General features: G+C 36.4%; 1 protein-coding gene across 1 annotated transcript in view; it reads left to right on the top strand.

Moving 5' to 3' along the window:
• Positions 1-7654: 7654 nt before the first annotated feature.
• LOC110832887 (uncharacterized) overlaps positions 7655-21352 on the top strand; it is a 357980-nt gene continuing 344282 nt past the window's right edge. Inside the window, exons 1-2 of the mRNA XM_087348735.1 lie at positions 7655-7691; positions 8821-8873. The gene's annotated coding sequence lies outside the window, so the exon portion shown is untranslated. The remainder of the gene's footprint in view (positions 7692-8820; positions 8874-21352) is intronic.

Below are 21352 nucleotides of genomic sequence, written 5' to 3'. Positions count from 1 at the left end.
TGATCAAATGGTTCCGCACGTTGCCAGGCTGCACAGCTGAATCCAATTTACTTGACTTGGCTTCGTCGACAGGATTTCCATCACTTTTATCAGGCCGGCGGCATCTATTTCCATATAACTAGTTTAGGCGATTTATTATTGTAGAAGACGGAATCTCTAATAACCGTAACAACATCTGTTCGATATTTGACAACATTTGTGGAATAAGGACGTCTCTTAGTCAGAACGGAGTCTTCAGGGTTTCAAGTGTGTTCACGTTTCTTACCGCCGTCTGTGGAAGACGTGCACTTTGATTTACGTAGCAAGCATTTGGGACTTTTTATACACTTCACGTTTTTCTTGACGTCTAGATGCAATTTCTCCCAAATAACACAGTTTGAATGTCTGTGTTAATGACGAAGCATGAAACAACTTTAAATGTTTAAGTCAGAAACGTCGCTGAAGTTGTGTTTGTACGTAATGTGACATATACTCCTCTCGTACAGATTTATAGTGATAGAAAATTGTGAAGTAGCGGTTTTATATATCTGTCGTTAAAACGAAATACTTGCTTACAATTCATGCTAGTGTAAGTAATTTGGGTTAGAAAGAGGAAGGGAATGTATGGCCAGCGGGCGTCAAAACTTTGCCGCAGTTCGTGATCGTTATTTCTTTGTGTCTCTGAAAAGCCAAGCTCAGGGCAGAGGAGGACAAGTTGCTGTGTTCACGTCAATACTGCAAGCTGACTGACCTTCGTGCGGAATCTTCTCTTTTATACTCAGAGAGAACCTACGTTGTTACAAATGCCTTGTGGTAGGAAAATTGCTGCATAAATGCATGTTAAGAAGTATACTTCAAACTCTTTTTCATCAGAGAGAACTTGTAACCCCGAGCATTTTATACGAAACTGTAAAATATCAAACTGTGAAGATTAAAACATCGACGAAGACTTGATTCTCCTAGACGGTGTTGAAAGTTGCGTCACAATATGATAAAGCAAATACAGGGAGTGAAATGCGATAATGAGATCGCAACCGAACAACAGTGCAATTTCAGTGATGTTGCAGTAGACTCCCGATTATCCGGGAGCGGGTTAACCGGATTGCGGTTTAATTGGGTGAGTCTACTGTACATTCATTAGCAAACTGCCTGCCAAAATGCAGTCTCGAAGATTTTGTGCAAGGTACGTGTATTAATTTTGTAATAAAATTTAATCCCACTTTCCCGTTAATAAGCGACTTTTACTGATTCTTGTTTCCACCGACGAGTGGCCTTTTTTCTTACGTCACACGAAAGATTGAAATACTTAATTAGTAAGCTGATTCATAATATTGATTCATATTCTATTAAATTTATTTACTGGGGGTTTATATGTTCAGCTAATATAATTTTATGGCTTTAAAGGCATTTCTGCCCTAATCAATTTCTGAATAGAAAATATTTTATATTTAAATAAGCAAACTTACATTTATCGTGGTTTAAAGCAAGAATAATCCTGCAACTTAGAACGAGAAGAGACCATAAAGTAATCTGTATAAATGGTAATGAATCTAACATAAAACTGCTCGTTAGTAAAGGCAAGACGCAAGTGTCAATGAACTGAGCAATCGAGTGACAAGTTACTTGTATATATGAGACCCGTTTTCGATGCTCGCCTTCAAACATTCAACTCTTGTTTTTATGAATGTGACTGGCTATGTAGAATACTTAAAATCTTAAGTGAAAGTGTGTTTTTAAGAGCATTGCATATATTACTGTTAGTAAAGGTTGGAAATGATAGAGAATTACATTCAAAGCTTGGTCTGAAGATTTGAAGGGAAGAGCTTACCAGGAAGACCATGGCATAAATGTAGAATACCGTTAAAAGATCATGAAGAAATAGGATGGGAGTCTGTAGATTGTTTTTTTATTTTGGCTCAGAATAGAGGCCACTGGTGTTTTCTTGTGAATGCCGTAATGGCTCTTCGAAACCTACGTACACCGGGAAAGTGTTGACAGCTGAACAAGGAAGGGCCCGGCTCCAATTAGTTTATTAAGGAATTAGACATGGCCTATAAGGCTTGGCCTACTCATAGAAGCGTTAGTAAGCCCGTATGTATAATGTAGTTCACAAAATGTTAACAAAGCTTGCTATTACATATTATAATCATCATCGCCAGTTGGCCTTCTGGCTATTGACGTAGTACACTAATATTAAAGAATTTAATTAAATTAAACCACTATCGTTAGTCATACAGTTTTTAACAAATCTGACCCATAGAATCTCCTGACAATTAAAGTTCCTAATATTATTATATACGTGTGTGTATAGTTTATAATTCGAGGACTCTGTGGCGCAATATAAATCTTTAAAGATAGCCGCATACGGCCCGCGGGCTGCGAATTGATATGTTGCCACAGTCATAATTTAAACCCTGTAAGGAATCATGGCAAAAAGGAAAATGTCGTATATTTGATAATAAAAGGAAATAATAACCAAGAAATCTTGGTTCGCTATGCAGGACAAGTATCAATTTCAGACCATCAGAAGGAATGGTGGTCGGTTGGGAGGATGACAAGTACCGCTGTGGGCGATCATTTAACGAGTAGGTTGCCCCCGTAAAGGTATGCGCACTCGACCTGGGAGTTCGAACTCCAGACTGGTTACATCGGCAAAAAGCTTCTTGATCTTTCTTTATAAAGTGCATGCAATGGGCCTGTAACACGCTGTGGAGCAGGTGATGTGTTCGAGAAGCTTCCAGGCACGTCGCCAAGCCAATAATACCCGGCGGTTTGTTGCTTTTTGTAGGAAGATGGAAAGCAGGAATGTCTGTTATCTGAAGCGGAAGTCATGCTCGTATTTTGGTATTTAAAAGTCAGTCAGTGATAAAACAGATGTTCGTTATTGTATTAAGAGAAAAATACATTCAAGGAATGTTTGTTAGTTCATAAAGTGTTTTCTTTCATGTTCTTTACGATATACCGAAACTTCAGTTCGTGAAAAAGAGCGATATTTGTTTGACATGATTCTCAAAAGTTATTTCTTAAGCTGATACAAGAATAAAAACTAAATTGTTTAGAAACAGAGTGCTTTGCAAAGCATTTTAACTGAAAGAGAATGCACAAGAATATTTTAAATAATTGATATCGCTACATTAATATTTTATAACGAAGCGTTTCTGTGTCTGCCTCATAGAAAAAAACATTTGTGACTGATAAAGTCACAAATCAAAGCTTTTATCTGAGTTCATAAAATTAACAATATGATAAATTATTTTGAAACCAATAAGATACAAAACGTTAACAGTTCCTTTTGTATAAACTTTCAGTCAACCTAATCTGACAGAATACAGAAAATATTATTACTATATAGCATAGGGAATTTTAAAACTTAGATGAGCTCAGTTTCCGGTTTGGTTAGAAGATACCTGAGGCCAGTATTCTGTTTCACTGCCGTTTTACTGTTCTATTTTCTTCAGTTGTCATCTGTACCTGCGTTTAAAACCCGCTGGATACTGTTCAGTGATCTTGAAAGGAAAATGAAATTAGGGAGGTTTGTCTTAAGTTAAGGAAAATTACACGACATACTTAAATATGTTACTACTGTCTTTACTCTTTCTGTTGAGAACCGATATTCTTAAGAATTTCACAGATTAACCAACTACCATAAATTTTGTAGTGACGTGCTAAGAAATATAAATAGTAGCACCAAAATTATTACAATCGTTGAAACATTTTGATAACACTGCGCTATTTTAAATGTTTGAAAATGACGTCATTGTCCTTTAGATCAATCATACACAGACCAAACGAGGTTACAAGCCCCTGCATTATCAAATAGAATTGGGTCCCATGTAATTCTCACCTTATAGGGAAATCATTAGTTACAAGAAGATAAAGATTGTTCGCTGCTGACTCAGCGTAAAGCCTAGTTTACACTGCGCACTGTTTCGTCAAAATTTCTGAATGGGTCTGTTGTTGCACTGACATTTGTTTCAGCTATGAATTGCTATTAGTTTCCGAACAACGTTGGGAGAAATGGGTCTTTAATTCAACCTCTGTAACGTATGCAGCAATTATTGCCATCTCGTGCCCTGCGTGGAAGTTTCGGACGTTCCTAAATATATTCAAGGGCAGATTTAACAGAATTAAAGAGCAGTAATATTTGAAAACGTACTTGAATAAAAGATTACTTACATTATACTCTTTTAGTAATGTATGGATTAAGTTTACAATGAATTCCATGCCTCTGTTAGTTTCCTAAAAATTAAATTTAACATTAGTCAGTAAGAACTTAAAGGTTAAAAGATGATGTTGACTTGACATACGTCTAGTCAAACCAACAGCCATAACCACGTGGACTTAGTATAGGCTGGTACTGTTTAGGCAGGATAGACATTGGCTATAGGATAGGCGATTGGTGCTTGATTATAGGTAGGGGCTGATACCTTTCTCTTCACCACTACGTCCAGAAAAACTCTGACGTCCACGCAACTTCATATTTAAAAGACACTAGGGGCTATTTTATTGGGGATAAAGTTCCCGGAGCGTGAAGCCGACCAGTCATCTCTGGTACAAGCTGAGATTTATTGGAACTGTACTTCGTGGCGAACTGCTCAGTCAGGCAACACAACTTCATGTTCCACTTCGCCTATTGTTTCTATTTTGGTATTTATTTAAAGAACTGTTTTCTTTAAGAGTGTTTATGCAAATTATAACGTATATTTCTACTGCTGAAAAACAATAACTACTGAGAAATTACGTAGAACCATTTTCTTTCATCCTAAAAATATAAAATAAAAGCAGACCAGCAGCTCTTATGGATGTAGGACGACCGCAGTTTTAATCCGGAGCTCTGCCACACAAAATGACAGCATAACAACATCCGAACTCAGCGTTAGACGTTTGTTTTGCATCAAACATACATCACGCGGTGAAGAAAGCACAAACTGAAAGTATTTTATTGAATCCATTATCGGCACATACTTTTTCGGGCAATCATACGTATTAATCAGACATTTATTGGATGCGGACGGAATGGAATCCGGGGATCAAGGAAGACGAGACGTGTGGGTCACATAGTACACATATGGAAGGTAAAAACTTCATATAAGACTGGAATCGGTAAACGAGAAGGGAAGACGTCACTTTGAAAAAGAGAGGCGAAAATAGAAGAATGTTATTAGGTCTCTAATGTGTTTAAGAAACCAAGTATTAATGTAGATTGAAGTGACTCAGTATAGGGCACAGTAGTGAACGTTGGAGTCTGTAAAAGGCAGGGAAATTATTGAACCAGTTGAACGACAATCAGCTACTTTTTCCAGAAGAACTCTGCTCCATAGAGTTAATTAGATTTACTCCTAATTGAAGCATGCAATACACATCTGACATTAAGTGCTCGTGTGCGGACTCCATAACTTTCTGCCAGTGGCTTGCACTCGTATACCGCAATAAACACGTTAAAATGACAAAGAACACAGGAAGCCTGCTGAGTTAACACTTCTGGTGAGAACTGAAAATTTTTAGGTTTATTACGAACAAGTTATGTGCTGTAAGGTTTAATGGTTTATAAGTTTGCAAGGGAATTCGTAACTAAAGAATAACATACACTAGAACTATTTTACCTTCACTCTCTCTCCCTTTATATAAGTGTGCACCACTTTTCCATACAGTATAACTAAAGTAACTACAAATAATATTTGACATTTAAATTTGAATAATCTGATATTACTCAATCGACAGCAAAGAATAAGGACTTTAATATGTACGTATCGAACTATGAGGTAGATTTCAACAGCTCTTTGGAACTGTAAATAGACAAATGTGGGTAATTTAAAAAAAAATTGCTAAGTTTCTGTTGAGTAATTTTTCGCTGTACCTGTGCTGCTCTATGGATCCAAATATCTTACACGGCAAAAAAATATTTTTTAGAGTGGCCGCAACATATGAACAGACGGATTACAAAAATAATGCAAGCAATAAAAATTACTGAAAATAACATATATCAGTTCAATAATAAGAAAGTCTTAGTAGAAATGGATAGACTATTTTGGAGGCATTCTTGAAAACCGAATATTAAAGTTGAAGCAAATATAAACGAAGGAAAAAGGTGACAGGACTGTACGTGTAAAAGACGGCGAAGAACACTCTATTTTTAAATCTGAAAATATTAATAATTTAATTCGTTACAGTGATAATAGATATGCTCATAACTCGTCACAGGTGTTTTTATTAATTAATGGCTCATGAACCAGAGACAGTTGCATTTGTGTAGACGTTTAAGGAGGATACGAAAGTATTTGGAGAAGACAGTCAAAAATCTGACCAGATTTTTTCAGAAGACGATACAGGGCTTGTTGTGTCCAGTTCCTTGCTTCGAACAGGTGTGTGTGAACTAGGCTTGTGCCGCCTATCACAAGGCTTGTTTAAACCCGCTCGTCTTGTCGATGTGCTTCCGCTGTCTCCCGCAAGTACGGGACAACAAAACAACACGTATTCGTGACTTGCCACAGGACGAGCAGAGTTATTCGTGACTCGTGACCGTATCCGACGAGAGAAAAATACATACCTCAGTGCGTACAGAAACATTCCTCGATCTTATTGTTCGGAAGCACTGACAGGTCTAAGGAAACTCAGTTCTGGCTCTTCTTTGCTCTGATATCTCCATCTGCTCTAAGCTATGATTTAGATCTAAAGGACAGCGAGCATTTTGATGCGCATACAGGGCGGACAACGTTTCAGCTTTCAGTGGCAGCTTTTTGGATAAGTAGCGTTTACAGCCCAAAGAAACATGATTGTGACTAGGTACATGAAGCAGAATCATTCCTGGGAAACTGACAGTCGACCAAGGAGTCAAGAATTTCCCAGTCATACATAGAATCAGGAGATTCGTTACTGTGTTCACAAGAGTCCGTCATTGGACTCAATACCAATCTCATCATCAGCGTATTATAGAGCTTCTGTGATTTTCTTTGCGATATTAACTTTTCCCACTCAGTTCCAATATACAGAGTGAGTCAAAAGTATGTTTGCAGAATTTAATTACATGATCTGGGAACAAAAATAATAAAATAGTTTCTGTGATCACGTGGTCGGAAATGCTTCCTTACCTAGATAATATAAGTGAATGCAGAATACATATTCGTGTTACAAAGTGTTTGTTACAATTTATCTAATTCGCGATGTTGCAAGAAGTGTTTAAAATTTGATCTCTCCACCTCCACACACGCTCGAACACACCGGAGCTTGTTTTAACCGTGTCAACAAGCAACCCACATAGCTCCTGCTGTATGTTAACTGGCGTTGTATACACCAGGGACTTCAAGTGACCCCACAGGTAAACGTCCGAGGGATTCAGGCCCGGAGATCGCGGTGGCCATGCCACAGGGCCTCCTCGTCTAATCCAGGTAACCTCTGACTACACAGCTGGAGTGAGTAGGAGCCCCATCGTACATGTACTACATTTTCCGCGGATTTCATCTTCGAGAAGCAATGACAAATCGTTGTCGAGGAATCGCAGATACATTTTTACGTGCTCTAGCAAACTACAGCACTTATGTTCCAAATCATAGACTTCCCTTCACTGAATCCTGGATAGGTTTGTAACCACAATGTGCCGACGTCGTACTAACAAAACTCATAACCGGTAATCTCTTGCCTGGGTTATTGGTTGGGCACGTGAATGTACAAAGTTCAGTAGAGTGGCATCAGAAGAGCGATGCAGATATATGTAGGTAAGGAAGCATTTCCGACCTCGTGTTCATAGGAATTTTGTTATTGTTTTGGTTCCGAGAATATGCCCTTACATTTTTGAAACATACTTTAGACTCACCATCTATTCTGGTATTATTGTATATGTTTAATGGTGTTTTTAAGGTTTAAGTTTGAAAGTAATGGTGATAACGCTTCTAATATTTTTAGGCCATAATGAGTTGGAATTTTGTCAGCCAAATGTATACCTGTAAAATTCGATATTTACTTTATTTAAAGTTATTTTAATTAAACTATCTCGTTCATTCAGTGAGAATGTTGTAGCCACACTTCCTTCCTCACTGAATCATGGCTTTCTTGAAATCTATGAATAGGTGATGTCCTGTTTCATTGTACTCCCATATTTTCTACGATATCTGGCCCATTGAAAATACCTGATCAGTAGTTGACCTTCTGTTACTAAATACACTTTGCTGATCCCAAGTACATTTGTTTACGTATAGAGTGAAACCTGAAATAAGAATGTTGAACTAAGTTTTCTATGTAGATAATAAAACTGATATTCCTTGATAACTGCTATAGTAAATTTTATTGCCTTTTTTGTAAATATTTTCTATAACTGTTTATTCTGCTGCTGCTGCAGTTCTTTCTTACTTGAAATATAATTGTAAACTTAGGGAAGCCTGAGGCTCTGTTGGAGTATTACGGTATGAAATTTAGAAGTAAAAAGGTGATGTTCTTCATAAAGGAAAAGTATTCACACTAAATCCATTTAAATTCGCATGTATTGCTTGAAATGGAGGTGCTGACATTATAATATTATAAGGTCGCATTAATATTTGCTATGGCAAATGTAGACGAAATAAGAGTTAGACAGGTTTTTGAATGACGTAAGTTTTAATAAAACACTGACGTCGGCAACTGCATCCAGAAATGAATGACGTGGCATTTTAGAAAAATGCAATAAATATATGTAGACTAACACAACAGTGTGATTGTGTGATTATGACTTATAGTTGATATATGAGTTTATATTCGACAACACGATTCTTGCAGATTTAATAATGTATCAATAGAGTTCTCAGTTTTTTTTACTTAGCATGAACATTTTATGTAAAACGATCAGTATTTTTATGTAGATATATTTTTCAGGTTACCTTTGAACTTCAAAAGCTGTTTCGTCGCCAACGCCTGCTTCGTAAAAGGTAGGGCGTGATCACTTCAAAGTTTATCGTATAAGTAGAAACATTTATTAGACTTGGATTGAAGATATGATGACAAATACTACATTTCTTAAACGATGACACGTAATTTCATGTAACTTCTGTATAACACATATAATAACGTTGACAGTAAAGTTTGTTTTTCAACACCGTTTGTGATGTCATATGGAATACAACCACGTAACACAAAATTGCGTTGTATTAATCGATCTGTACATATCTAGGTTTAACAAGAAATAGTGTGAAGTACGTGACGCAGGTCTTTAGTCCTTTCAGTCATTTTGTTAGACGTTATCATCGTCAGGTTTATTTATGTACGGTTAATGTAAGCGTTTGAGAATGGCCCATCAGAAGTACCAATACGAATTGGTAGTTACGTTTGGAATCGCAAAATTAAAATTGTATTAGTTTATAAAACTTACGTAAATTCTGTTACAAAAGCATTGACAAATATTTTATGGTTCTAGACGAAGTTCACATAAGAGCAGAGATTTTCGTGCTTTTAATTGTACTGAGCAGCTCATATGAGTAAAATTTGTTGAAATGAAGCTGACGCCACATTAAATAGTTTAGTAAACTATTAATACTTCTGGCAGAAGCATTGGATCAATCACGAATCCTTTCTTTGAGGTCCGAAAATTTCTAGCCTTATGTTTGGTCCCAAGTACTTTAATTCTGCTTGTTCTATTTGCAAAGTATGTATTTTCGAAACGTTTATACAGAGCATCGAATTAAGATTAGTAGACATAAAACTACCTTGCCATATTTCCATGTGAGATAAATGCAGAAATTTTTAAGCAAAAGAAAGATTTGACGCCTCCTAGGTGGAAGAATGTTCTGGTACAAGAAAATAACTATACGTCTCTGGCCATTAACATAAGTATAAAATTTTGAACGCCATCCACGTTTTAAGAAGGACAAGCCACGAAATTGTTAGTGGGAAGTACTTCTTTGAAGAGCTCCAGACCCCTCCTGAGAATGCAAATCTGCAGCTTGTCAGTATGGCGTCAAATGTCAGATTATCCATGTTAAATCTCCACTTAGGCGCAGTATGTCAGCCTTATATTATTAATAGAAGTTTCACTTGTGTCATTGTAAATCTTAATGTTGCTATGTTCAAGTGATTTTCATGTCAAGATACTAACTTTTTTAAGATCCTACCAACGTCTATGTCGTCTCGAATTTGTGTTGGCCGAAAAAGAAATAAGGGAACAAGGTTCGCATGCTCAAAGAGAAAATATCAAATTAGAAGAAGTGGTTAGAAGTGACTGACAGGTTGGCAAGACATCATGCAGTGTCAAGATGACACGTGTGCAACTTGCCACTGCGTGAGATGCAGGGTGTGGTTTGCACTGCCAGCAAGCCCCTCACTTGATCATGTGGTCTGACAGACTGTGAATCTTTTTAACCATATCTAGTTAGGTATTCGTAAGAAAGGAGCGTATATTGTGGTAGAAACATGCCCGAGAGAACACACATATTTAACAAGAAAATTGGCTTCGACAAAGAAGTAGGGAACTTCAAAGACCTATCCCATTCAACTTTCGCACATACGTCAAGCTGAATTTCGCCCCTCGATTATGTCTGTGATAAAGAAAGTTCAGATTGCATGTGAGGACTACATTTTCATACAACAGAAATTAAAATGGATCTCATGAGATAGTATAGTTGCGTCATATTGTGATATTAATTAAAATAATTATTATATTTGTTTACCGTAAAATCGCAATAAAATAGTAAGATAAGATAATTAAAATGATTAAAATATCAATAACGAACCTTGTTCTGAGATGGTAACGCTTCTGGATCTCTCCTCTGAACACGTCTGAACCGATTGCTATTTCATATATGACTGGTACAAATATCAATAACACCACCTCAACAATAATGTTATATTAATAATATCTAGACACAACTTTCATAAAATATACTGAGAAAGATGATAAAAAAATATAAAAAATAATAATAAAAAAATTAATTTTTTTTTATAAAATTGTAAAAACTATAAATAATTGTAATTTGAGTTTAAAAGTTTATAATTTACACCTGATGACGGTTTGATAAACCGAAACATGTTGTGAATGTTCCGATGTAAATCGAATGCTCGATATGGAACATAAGATGATATTTTAATCATTTTAATTATCTTATCTTACTATTTTATTGTGATTTGACGGTAAACAAATATAATAATTATTTTAAAATGGATCTGTTAAGTTAGATATTTCTGGAGCAACGAAGCCTCTGATTCCTCAATCGAAACGTTCACTATAATATGCAGAAAACGTCTTTCCCTCTAACCAGAGGTCATCTCTCTTTCTCAAAACCTTCCTTGCACTCCGTTTTTAAGTGTCAGCCTCGAACTATGCTAACACACTTCTCACGTTTAGTTAGGACGTGAATTATTAGTTTGTATATATTATGCAAGAATTTTAATATAAATTTTTATGTACATGACTTAATCAAGGCCTGGATTTATCTGGTAAATAAGCAAATAAATAACTGTGATTGATGGACACATTTTACGGGTTATCCTACAGTGATCTAAAAGACAGAACCAATAAATTAAGGATTCTTTTGTGAAATGTAGCTCCGTCATGCAAATTTCATTACAAAGCGGTTGCCATAATTTTGGCAACTATGGCGAAATAATGCAATATCTACTGTTCTTTTTGTCTTTTGAACAGTAAAATAAAAATACTCGCATGCACGCCTTCCAACATAACAAACATAAGAGACTGTAACTGCACATATACTTCTGTGTAATTTTATACGTGTACAGAATTGTCACACACGTAAAATTGATAGTCACTCACATGGGACACAAGCTTTTAACGGAAGGTGGTTTAGTAACTGTATTTAAAAAAAATGTTAGGCTATTACCACATTTGGAAATGTGGTAACTCCTATGATCTTCAAGGTAAGGTTTCTTGGTGCCTTAAATATCTTGTTCCTAGAAACAATGTTAGTGAATTTTACTAATAGTTTAATTTATCCTTTTCTTTACCACAGTTTTCCTTATTCATGTTAATAAACGTCGCAGGGAAAAACGGGAGAGAATAAATCTGGCGTGTCATTTAACTCGGATCTCTCCATGTGATTTTATGTATGTTTTAAAATTTTATTTTATTTAAAATAAAGTGCATGGTCTGCGAATGTGGGTCGGATTGGGAGAGAAGAAAACTAAAATTTATGTCAAGAGTCGTATCAGATTTCCTGAATATTAACACTGTGTTTAAAAGCACAAGTGGATGAAATACGGAACTGAAGGCTTTAATTTATTGCGCGTAAATTCGTGTATAAATGGTACCACTGACCCATGAAAGTAAATGCTTCTTATCCCCACTATAACTCTTATAGAAAGGTCGATATGGTCATCGCAGGTTTATAACCAATGGACATATACATACGTGTTTAGTTAAGCACAGTGGGATAGAAAGTTAGCCAATAAGGGTTCAAGATATCGAGTAGGTGTATGTAACACTGTATACAGACATGAAGGATTTATTTCCTCCTGCCGGATTCTTGCAGGTGACCTGTTGTAGTAGTACTCGCATATTAAACTCCAAATGGAAGAGTTGAATTACCTGTTCTTCTCCTTTCACGAAGACTTAAAAATCTTTCTACAATGTGAGAGAAAGATTGTCTGAAGTAACACGTTTTCGATACGTTTGTTTTCAGATGACGAGAATAACACCTGTATCTAGTATCCGTTGTATGATTTAGGCCAGGGGTTCTTAACCTTTCTCGCCGGCGTACCACTAATTCTAATTCAACACATTAAATGTACCACTAACCTAATGCGTTCGGGGAAAACTGTTATTTATGTTAATATTAACCTTTGTTTATCTTACTTAGTTCGCGTACCACTCAACATTGACTCTCGTACCGCCAGTGGTACGCGTACCATAGGTTGAGAAAGGCTGATTTAGGCTAATCAGACACGCAGTGATTCTACAGTCCGCGAGAGTTAATTAAATACCCGTGACGTTTGCAGCTCGTAAGTCATGTGCTGCGTTACTAGCAAAACGAAGAACGTGGTTATGTAAATTTACGAGACAAACTTTGTAACACTAAAACTGTTATAAAATAATACTAAATAAAAGAATCAAGATACTACGATCAGCGTAGCAGCAGAAAGTAACAAACACGTGTCAGAAATATCTTAATACTAAAGACCAATGTACTCCACTGAGAAATAGGGAAGGGGATTACGCATGCGCACATGACTTGCCTACCGGGTTGCCAGTGTCATAGGGGTTTCCTTAACTCTCGCGGACTGCAACTTTACCACCCGTCGACATTCATCCTCTACGTAGCGGACTATAAGTAATCTGTTGATAATGTTTTTGTGTCTGCAAATATAACCGGAAATCCGGCGTTGTTAGTTCAGTACGTTCTTTTTCTGGAAGTGATATAAAAATCGCCTTTAAAGTTGTTGTTAATCTGTCCCAACGAAAGACAAAATAACCCTTTCTGCCTCATTCTTATTAACAGCATTTCTGTTCTTCTCGACAGTTACGTATTTCGCATTTAAAATTTCGGAATTCATTTCAATTTTACTGTATTTCGTATTTTACGAAAAGAAAATCATGCAGCTTTTAAAATAATTATACACAAGTGTTCTATGCGTACTATTGGTAATAAATAATCCCATGGAAAATTTTTCTTCTTGAGCAGCCGACAGTAGGCTGAAGTAGCCAAGAAACTACCCGCGTTTTATAAAGCCTCTAGATTAATTAACATGTTCACAGAATCTTACCTACGGTCCTTATCCGGAGGAGGCGAATTCAGTTTACATTCTCGAATACTGAATTACTGAAATATTAATAAATGAAGGGATGTAAATCATTAATTTAGATATCCATAATTTACACAAACATGTTTACAGTTGATGTGTTAATAGTTTCGAGCACCATATTTATTGAAAACTATTTTTTAAGTTTTTCATCTGAAAAACATAGTTAATTCAATTACGACAAATGCCACCATTGCGGCCAGCTTTGTATTGCGTTAACGTCTATGTCAGGAACAGAAGGTGTGCAGCTCCAATTATGTACAGCCAGAACAAGAATGGAAGAAACCTTTGTGCGTCCCACTCTGCGCAGTGTCAATTTTCAGTGCAAGTTTTTCTTACACGGTGAAATAAAAAAAATGGTAAGTGTTCTATCCATTACACCTTTTAGCTTACGGCTTCTTGCGAGGATAACGAACTCTTGGTACCATGCACGTGGTTGGCTAACGCAACGTAGCTATTTGTTTGGAGTCATATCCGACCTTGATACGTCAGCGTGCGAAAGAAACGGTTGAGACTTGGTACTCTTCTGCTGTTTGCTTTGCAGAACCTCGGATACGGAAAAACTTATAAAGATGGCCGGCTTCGAAACTCAATCTGGGGATTTTTTAAGCGAAAGGTACTCTTATTTTAAGGAATATAATTTCCGTAAAACGGGTTTTTTGCGAAGTTAAGAATGCCGAATCTTATACGAGAAAATTTTTCATGATAAACGATCCAGGATGCTAATCCAGGGTGTTCTGGAGAAAAGCATGCTACTCATAACTACTAGCATATTAACAGCACATACAGAGTGTTTATAAAATATACGGTACAACGTTAGGGACGTTCTGTGCACAAAATAAACTAAAAATTCTTAAACTTGGGTCTTTCGACGTTTTGTCTTTCAGTTATGGCTCATTTTATTTTGGAAGAATCAGAATATAACTAAAGTGTAAACACTTCGACGGGAATGTACAATTTTACAGATCACCGACTCAGATATTAAAGATTATCATTTAAAAATTACATAAAACTCTTGATGCAGTAACCTGGTCCTTCCAAATGGCGTGCTGCGCGTCGAAGAGTTGTCAGACACCCAGAAAATTCACGCGTCTAACAAATTAACTCGTCATAGAATGCCGTAGCATATGCAACACTTTTAAAATGCCCCCATAAATGTTTCTAGGCGCCTCTTTTCAAAAGGGAATTATCTCGAAATTCAACGTCTCAGGGTCAGACTAAATATTGATATTCTTCATTGTTTTGTGCACAGAACATATCCCGAAAGAGGTTCCATTCATTTCCGAAATACTCTGTAGTAGTCAGATATCAAAATATTAAATTTAAATTAGTATACGTAGAAACACATGAAATATTTACTGGATATTCAATTATAATTAGCTTCTTTAACGAATCCGTCTTTCACAGTAAATGTTTTTAAATGTTTGATATATCTTGAAACTTCGGAACCGACGGACACAAGGCTATTAACATAGATTGAGAAGTATAAATAATACATGATCTTATAAACATTAAGGGCCACTGATGTCGAGGACCCAGCTCGGATATAATATTTGGTAATTGCATACGGGCTATCATTGAATGACGTAACAAAGAGCCAGATCACAAGACACACAAGCTGTGCACAGGCACATAATAATGATCATATTAAAATAAGCCACGGTAACCACAAATCCATTTTCAGCATACGTGACAGAACGAAGCCAGTCATTAGCTCATCATTGCCTCCAGATTAATGAAGACTGTGGAAATAATAAATAGGTAAATACATAGTCTGGATAAAATGCAAGGCATGATCAGGACAATGCACTCTACATTGGGTGTTAATTTATCCTGAATGTAACTAAATTTAATCACTAAGAAATGAACAAAGAACAAACATAGACATTTCGTTTATCTCTATAATGCCGATAATCTAAAACATAAAATTTAAATTGTGGGCGTGTGTGTATGTTCCCATGTAGCTCGAGAACAAATATGCAGATTTTCACACAAATTATATGCTTATTCCTTGAGACAAGGAAGAGAACTCAAAGATCAAAACTCTAGTAAAGTGTCCAGAGTTCGAGAACCGGTGGGGGTTGTTATAGTAGCTCGGAAACTAAACACGGTAGAAGAACAGCATGTAGACAAAAGTTGTTCGTTTCAAAGTCAAAAGCCCGAAAGAAAGTTCTGGGTTCGATTTATGTGGAAGATGGTTTCTGTAGCTGCTTAACTAAGCACGACAGATGAATGGAACTACTATCTGAAGTTGTTTGCCTCCAAGAAAAGATTACAGAAACAAGGGCAAGAACCCTGAGAAATTGAAATGGGTTTGTAACGATAAACGAACAGCTCAAATATTCTTTATGTAGTTTTATTTGAACGTTCTCTAATATCTACGATATTGGCGCTACTAACACGTAGAAATTTGTATTAGCGGCAAGGCTATTCACCTCTCAGAAGCCAACTGTAACCTAGATTATGGCCGCAACTGATCCGTTTCCTTAACAAGGGGTCTTTAATCATGTGCCTGTCTCTGCTCCACCTACCTGTTAATATAGAAGGCGCATCACCATGCACCGAGCTGCTTTACAATTCCATCGGTAGGCCTGTGTTTTTAATATCAGACTATTATAAACTGATGATATATTGATTCTCAGAGCGTAGATTTTCTTCTCGCACGACTTCACATGAACACTGCCCTAAACAGGTGTTTCAGTTGAGTGCACGGTGATCCAAAAGTTATTAACAGTATTTATATGATTATTTAAATGATATAGAAAAGCGCGAAAATACCAGGTGGCAGTTAACGCACTGCGTCCTTCTGTTTGGTAAAATAAATGTGACATGTGGTCTGGTTGAGTCAAGGCAATCACAGATGAATTGACATTCAGTTTGTGTTTTAGATGAGGGGCCGGCCTATCCGCCATAACACTTGCAATTTCATATCCAAAGAAATACTTTTCCTTTGTATCTTTTATGCACCAACACCACTTACAAACTTTTTCCCCCCGATATAACGGGTAAATAGCACTAGAAAATATTTGCCAAAACTTACACAACTGTTGGCCACGTATATATATGCAGTATTCCGTACAAAGAGCTCTGAATGACTAATTGGCTACCTAAATGAGTGTTAGCAATGATTTCGAAGTGAGTTGCCAATGAGCGCTATAACGAAACAGCGTTAACCGGGGTATTACTTTATTTCTTTCATTTACCATCAACACGGCCTATTCCCCAAGGTTGAGCGAATCCCATATTTGTTTTTAGATTACACTTAGAAATATAAATATTGTACAATGCATACAGTTTAGTATGAATTTTAACAATTCGCACTCATTGCTGGTGCCATAAAACTGATCCTTTTACTTGAAATAGGCCATTCCGTAATTAATAGTTAAGTAGGACTATGGGAAATAGGAATACACTTTTCAAATAAGTGCAAATGTACACTTGACAGAGGTCATTGGACCCTTTAAACTCTCCAAGAGTAGGTGGAATTGACGTTACTACACCCGTTTCTCTGCGATAAAGACAGACTTGATATATGATTTGAAGAATTCAATATAATGAGATAAATTTACTCGTATAATTAGAGAGATGTTATCACAATATGTTAATGAGGCAGAATGCTACGGAGGTGCTATCATAATGCGACAGAACGTAGAAATCTATTCACACAATGAGAGCATTATTTTCGCTGTTATACAGGACTTAAGAGATATTTATATAAGAACTGCCGGTAGCATACTGTGTTAATGGAGTCTGTAAATAGTTAGGTGATGCGTTCTTATGTTGGATTGTGACTCGTTCACGTAGACAATCTACAGATAACAACATTAGTACAGTTGAATCAGACAAGTATGCTACGTGTATTTTGAAATTTAAAACAAAACGTAGTGGAAAGATGTGACAAATATTTTAAATCCTTTCATATTACAGTGAAATTAATTAGTTAATTAATCAATACCTACATGGAGCAAAGAACTTCTCAAAAAGCTAATGGTCTCTCAGCTAGTCAAGATACTTACCCGAATTTTATAAACATAACCTGAAGGTTCATTACAGTGTTTATTGGCGACCGCCATCCTGTACTCTCTTGAGTCAGATAAGTCCAGAGAGCAATCTCCCAGCCTCATCTCTTTAATATAAATTTTAATTTCTTCTTATATATTTCTAGGTCTTCCAAGTGGTATATTCCGTTTAGTTTTTTCGATCAGAGTTTATAAATTAAATTACATAAATTTAAATTTTAAAAATAAGAATATTTATATTCCGTTCATAACCTGACAATCCCATACTGTCACCAATTTTATAATACGTACAGGTATTAAAAGAAATTTATAACTGTAGCTATAGCCAAACCCTTATAATTATCGTCATATAAAATTTCAAATTGCTAACGATAACAGATAAGTAATTATTTCCCATAACTTAAAGTATACAGATCTATAGATCTATAGATTCTGCCCGAACAACCTTCCAGATACACTTATTTGTCTATTTTTTATCAGAACATTGGAAAGCTCTGTTCGCTTTCCCACCTCAGGAGTTCTTACGACCGCCATGTTTATACTGTTGAACATCAAGAAGCCGCTGTAGTGTGCAATTGACATTACTCGTACTCACAGTCATGAAAATCTGTCATTTGGTTCAGTAGGTTTTATTGACATTAGATATACAAACTAAATGTTTCGCTGCATAGACATTGACAGATACTTTTACTCGTTTTATCCGCAATGATCAGCAGACCTTTCGTTTCGCAATAAGGTAGTGAGTAAAATAAAATAAGTACGAGGCGACTGCACATACTGCATTTCCTTAAAGGTCGATGCAAAAATTTGTTACACGCCCATTTGCATTATGCACGTGTGAGCAGTGTCCTGGCGCCTCATAAATGTAACAAGGCGGTTTATTTCTTAGAGCGCTATTATGTTTGTACGTTGCATAAGCATAATATTTAAAAGTTAATATTTTCATGGGTGTATAATTATTATGTTTCCAATTTAAATCGTCTAAATAAATTCCTTGAGCCGAATTTTTCTTAAGGAGTTGGTGGTCATTTAGCTGGTCAAGGAATCCCTGCCATTTGTGAAACCCGAAGTTCATTGCCGCGTTAACAAAAGCCCGCAAATTGATTGTGTCACGAGCTACTTTAGTCGAATCTACAACCTCACTTCCTCTAACTTTAAGATTCATTTGAATATCATTCTCCCATCTATAACACGTCTCCCAAGTGTTTTCTTCAGGGTTTACTACGAAAATTTATGTTAATTTCTCATCTCCCACGTGCGTACTATGTGTCCCACACTTCTCAATCTCGTTCATTTGTGTCCTCAGATAATATTTTGGTCTACGGAAACTGATATCGTATTAAGCATATCGTTTATGGCATTTTATTAACTCAACGTCTGACTTTCTTGTTTAAAAGTCATGACCACATTAACAGATTAACCAATCGAAACCATTTCATATTGGTGTGGTTGATGCAGTCGTAAATTGTGTTTTCAAATAACAAGTGGACTATCTGATAAAATTAATACATGAATCCAATTTGTACAATGCAATTGTGCTGATGGTTTTGTGTGAGTCTTCCTGTATGGTGAAAGTGGCTTCTGCTTCACTCGTGTTACAGCTTCTGGTCTCAGCTGGCCGGAAGGTCACTCGGAGACCCGTTTCCGTCAATGTCCCCTCCCCACTTTCCTAGAACCAGACGTTGCATATAATTCAATAAAAAATAGCACAAAATGAAGCACAACTTTACATTAACTGGTGGACTAAATTCATGATTGGCATAAGAAATTACTTTCGAGGGCGATATGGAAATGACGTAATTGGACACGACAGTGTCAGCCTCAACTTTGTTATAAAACTGAGTCTGAGGGTTTGATTTTATCAAATGAATAAATGGGTGGATATATCATAAGGATTAATTAAAGAACAACCATACAATTAAAGAGGAGTTTAAGATATGTCCTTATATTCCCTTCAGTTAAAATATTGTAGCTCTGTTAAGAATCTATTACATATCGATCTGACATAGGTAACCCCGGGACCACCGTAATTTATTTATACGAACCTCGTAAAGTTTTACTTAAAACTTTGCTTAAAATATTAAATTAACGACTGTAATAATCTACTTAATGTACAAACTAACGACGTGCTTAATGTGTCTTACATTGATAGGTCAACATTTGTAGTTAATATTTACACTAGCCACGATTTAGAACTTCTTTCAACCACTGGCAATAGTTTACTTGATGAGGAAACTATAGCCGCCCCGAGGCCTCATATAGATTGTCCCTACCCGCTGTAAGTGTACTTATGCTAATAACATGCAAATGAGGCAAACGAAAAACACTTTTTACTGTTAGTCAGAAGGTCACTGGTTCGAGTCAGTTAGCCAGCTATCTTCCCAGCAGTGTTTCTGTCTTGCTGTGAGTACCTCCGAGTTTCAGTATTCAGCACAACACAGCCGATTCTGAATTCATAAGACTAAACTACCTCGTTCCGAGGCCAGATACGTGTCGGGTCAAAGATGTAGCACTTAACTCAGAACCGAGGGCATAGAAAGTTGCACCTTGATCAGAGCCACTCCAAAGGTATTGGGATGAATATTATTAATTCAAAATATTTTTCCATATATCGAGGACACATCGGGGTTCCAAGTTGTTACAAAATTGGAGATAATCTTTAATAACAACCGTTACAATTAAGATAAAAGAGATAACAGTGCTGAGACTTGAATAATGAAGTATTTAAGTTATGTTTCAGTAATATAATTGTTATTTTAATTTATGATGACATGAAATTTTCGTGATTTCCCTATTTGAGGGTCATTGTAGTGTATTGTAGTGCCATACAGCAGACTACAACACTTCTACAGACACATCGTTCCGTTTCAACATTCATTAATATACTCACTGTAGTGCAACTGTCATGAAGTAACCTTTTCGCGTGGTTTCTTGTTTTTTGCAGAGTGAAGCTTTCACTTAAAATTGTCAGCTTTTTGAAGGGATTGAATACAAAGCTCCAAAAATGACCCGCTTTTCGTACGCTCAAGGAGGAAAGCTAGGCACGAATAATTATCGAAAGTAGCATAATACTGTGACAGGAACTCGTTAATGATCATTCTGTGTTGGAAACCAAATTATTAAAACCAAATACCTTTGTGGAACAGAGCCTTTTTATAAGATCCTTACAATTTTGCGGTTGGCCCACAATTTCCATCTTTATATGGAAACTGTGTTCGTTACCGGATTCACAGGATTCCGCCGAAATTATGCCTCGCGTGCTACATGTTGTTCTGCCAATCTAATTTCTTTAATTTGGTCTTTGATCCCCATTATAATGTTTAGTGAAAATTACAAAAATAATGAATTTCATACCCTTTGCGAGGAGTCAATCAAATCTTCGTTGGTGTATTATTTATTATTATTATTGAGTGTTCTGTCTGACGACAGGTCCATTGCTCTGCCCAAAAAGAGCTCGCCAGTTTTCCCTATTCTCAGCTTCTCGTTTTAAATCCTGAAACTTCATCTTCTTTCCTTGTTTAAGGTCGTCGGTTAGCTGTATCCGTCTTCTTCCCAGTCCTCGCTTTCCTTCAACCTGGCCTTCGATGTTATCACTCAGTAATCCATTCTCATTGGTGTAGTAAGAATAAAATACGAAAAGTCTC

The sequence above is a fragment of the Zootermopsis nevadensis genome, unplaced genomic scaffold, assembly GCF_977971745.1.
Source record: "Zootermopsis nevadensis isolate Lab colony 2312 unplaced genomic scaffold, Znev_1.0 Znev_ptg000013l, whole genome shotgun sequence".
Classification (NCBI taxonomy): domain Eukaryota; kingdom Metazoa; phylum Arthropoda; class Insecta; order Blattodea; family Termopsidae; genus Zootermopsis; species Zootermopsis nevadensis.
The sequence above is the reverse complement of the archived record's forward strand: the minus strand, read 5'-3'. Positions and strand labels throughout refer to the sequence as shown.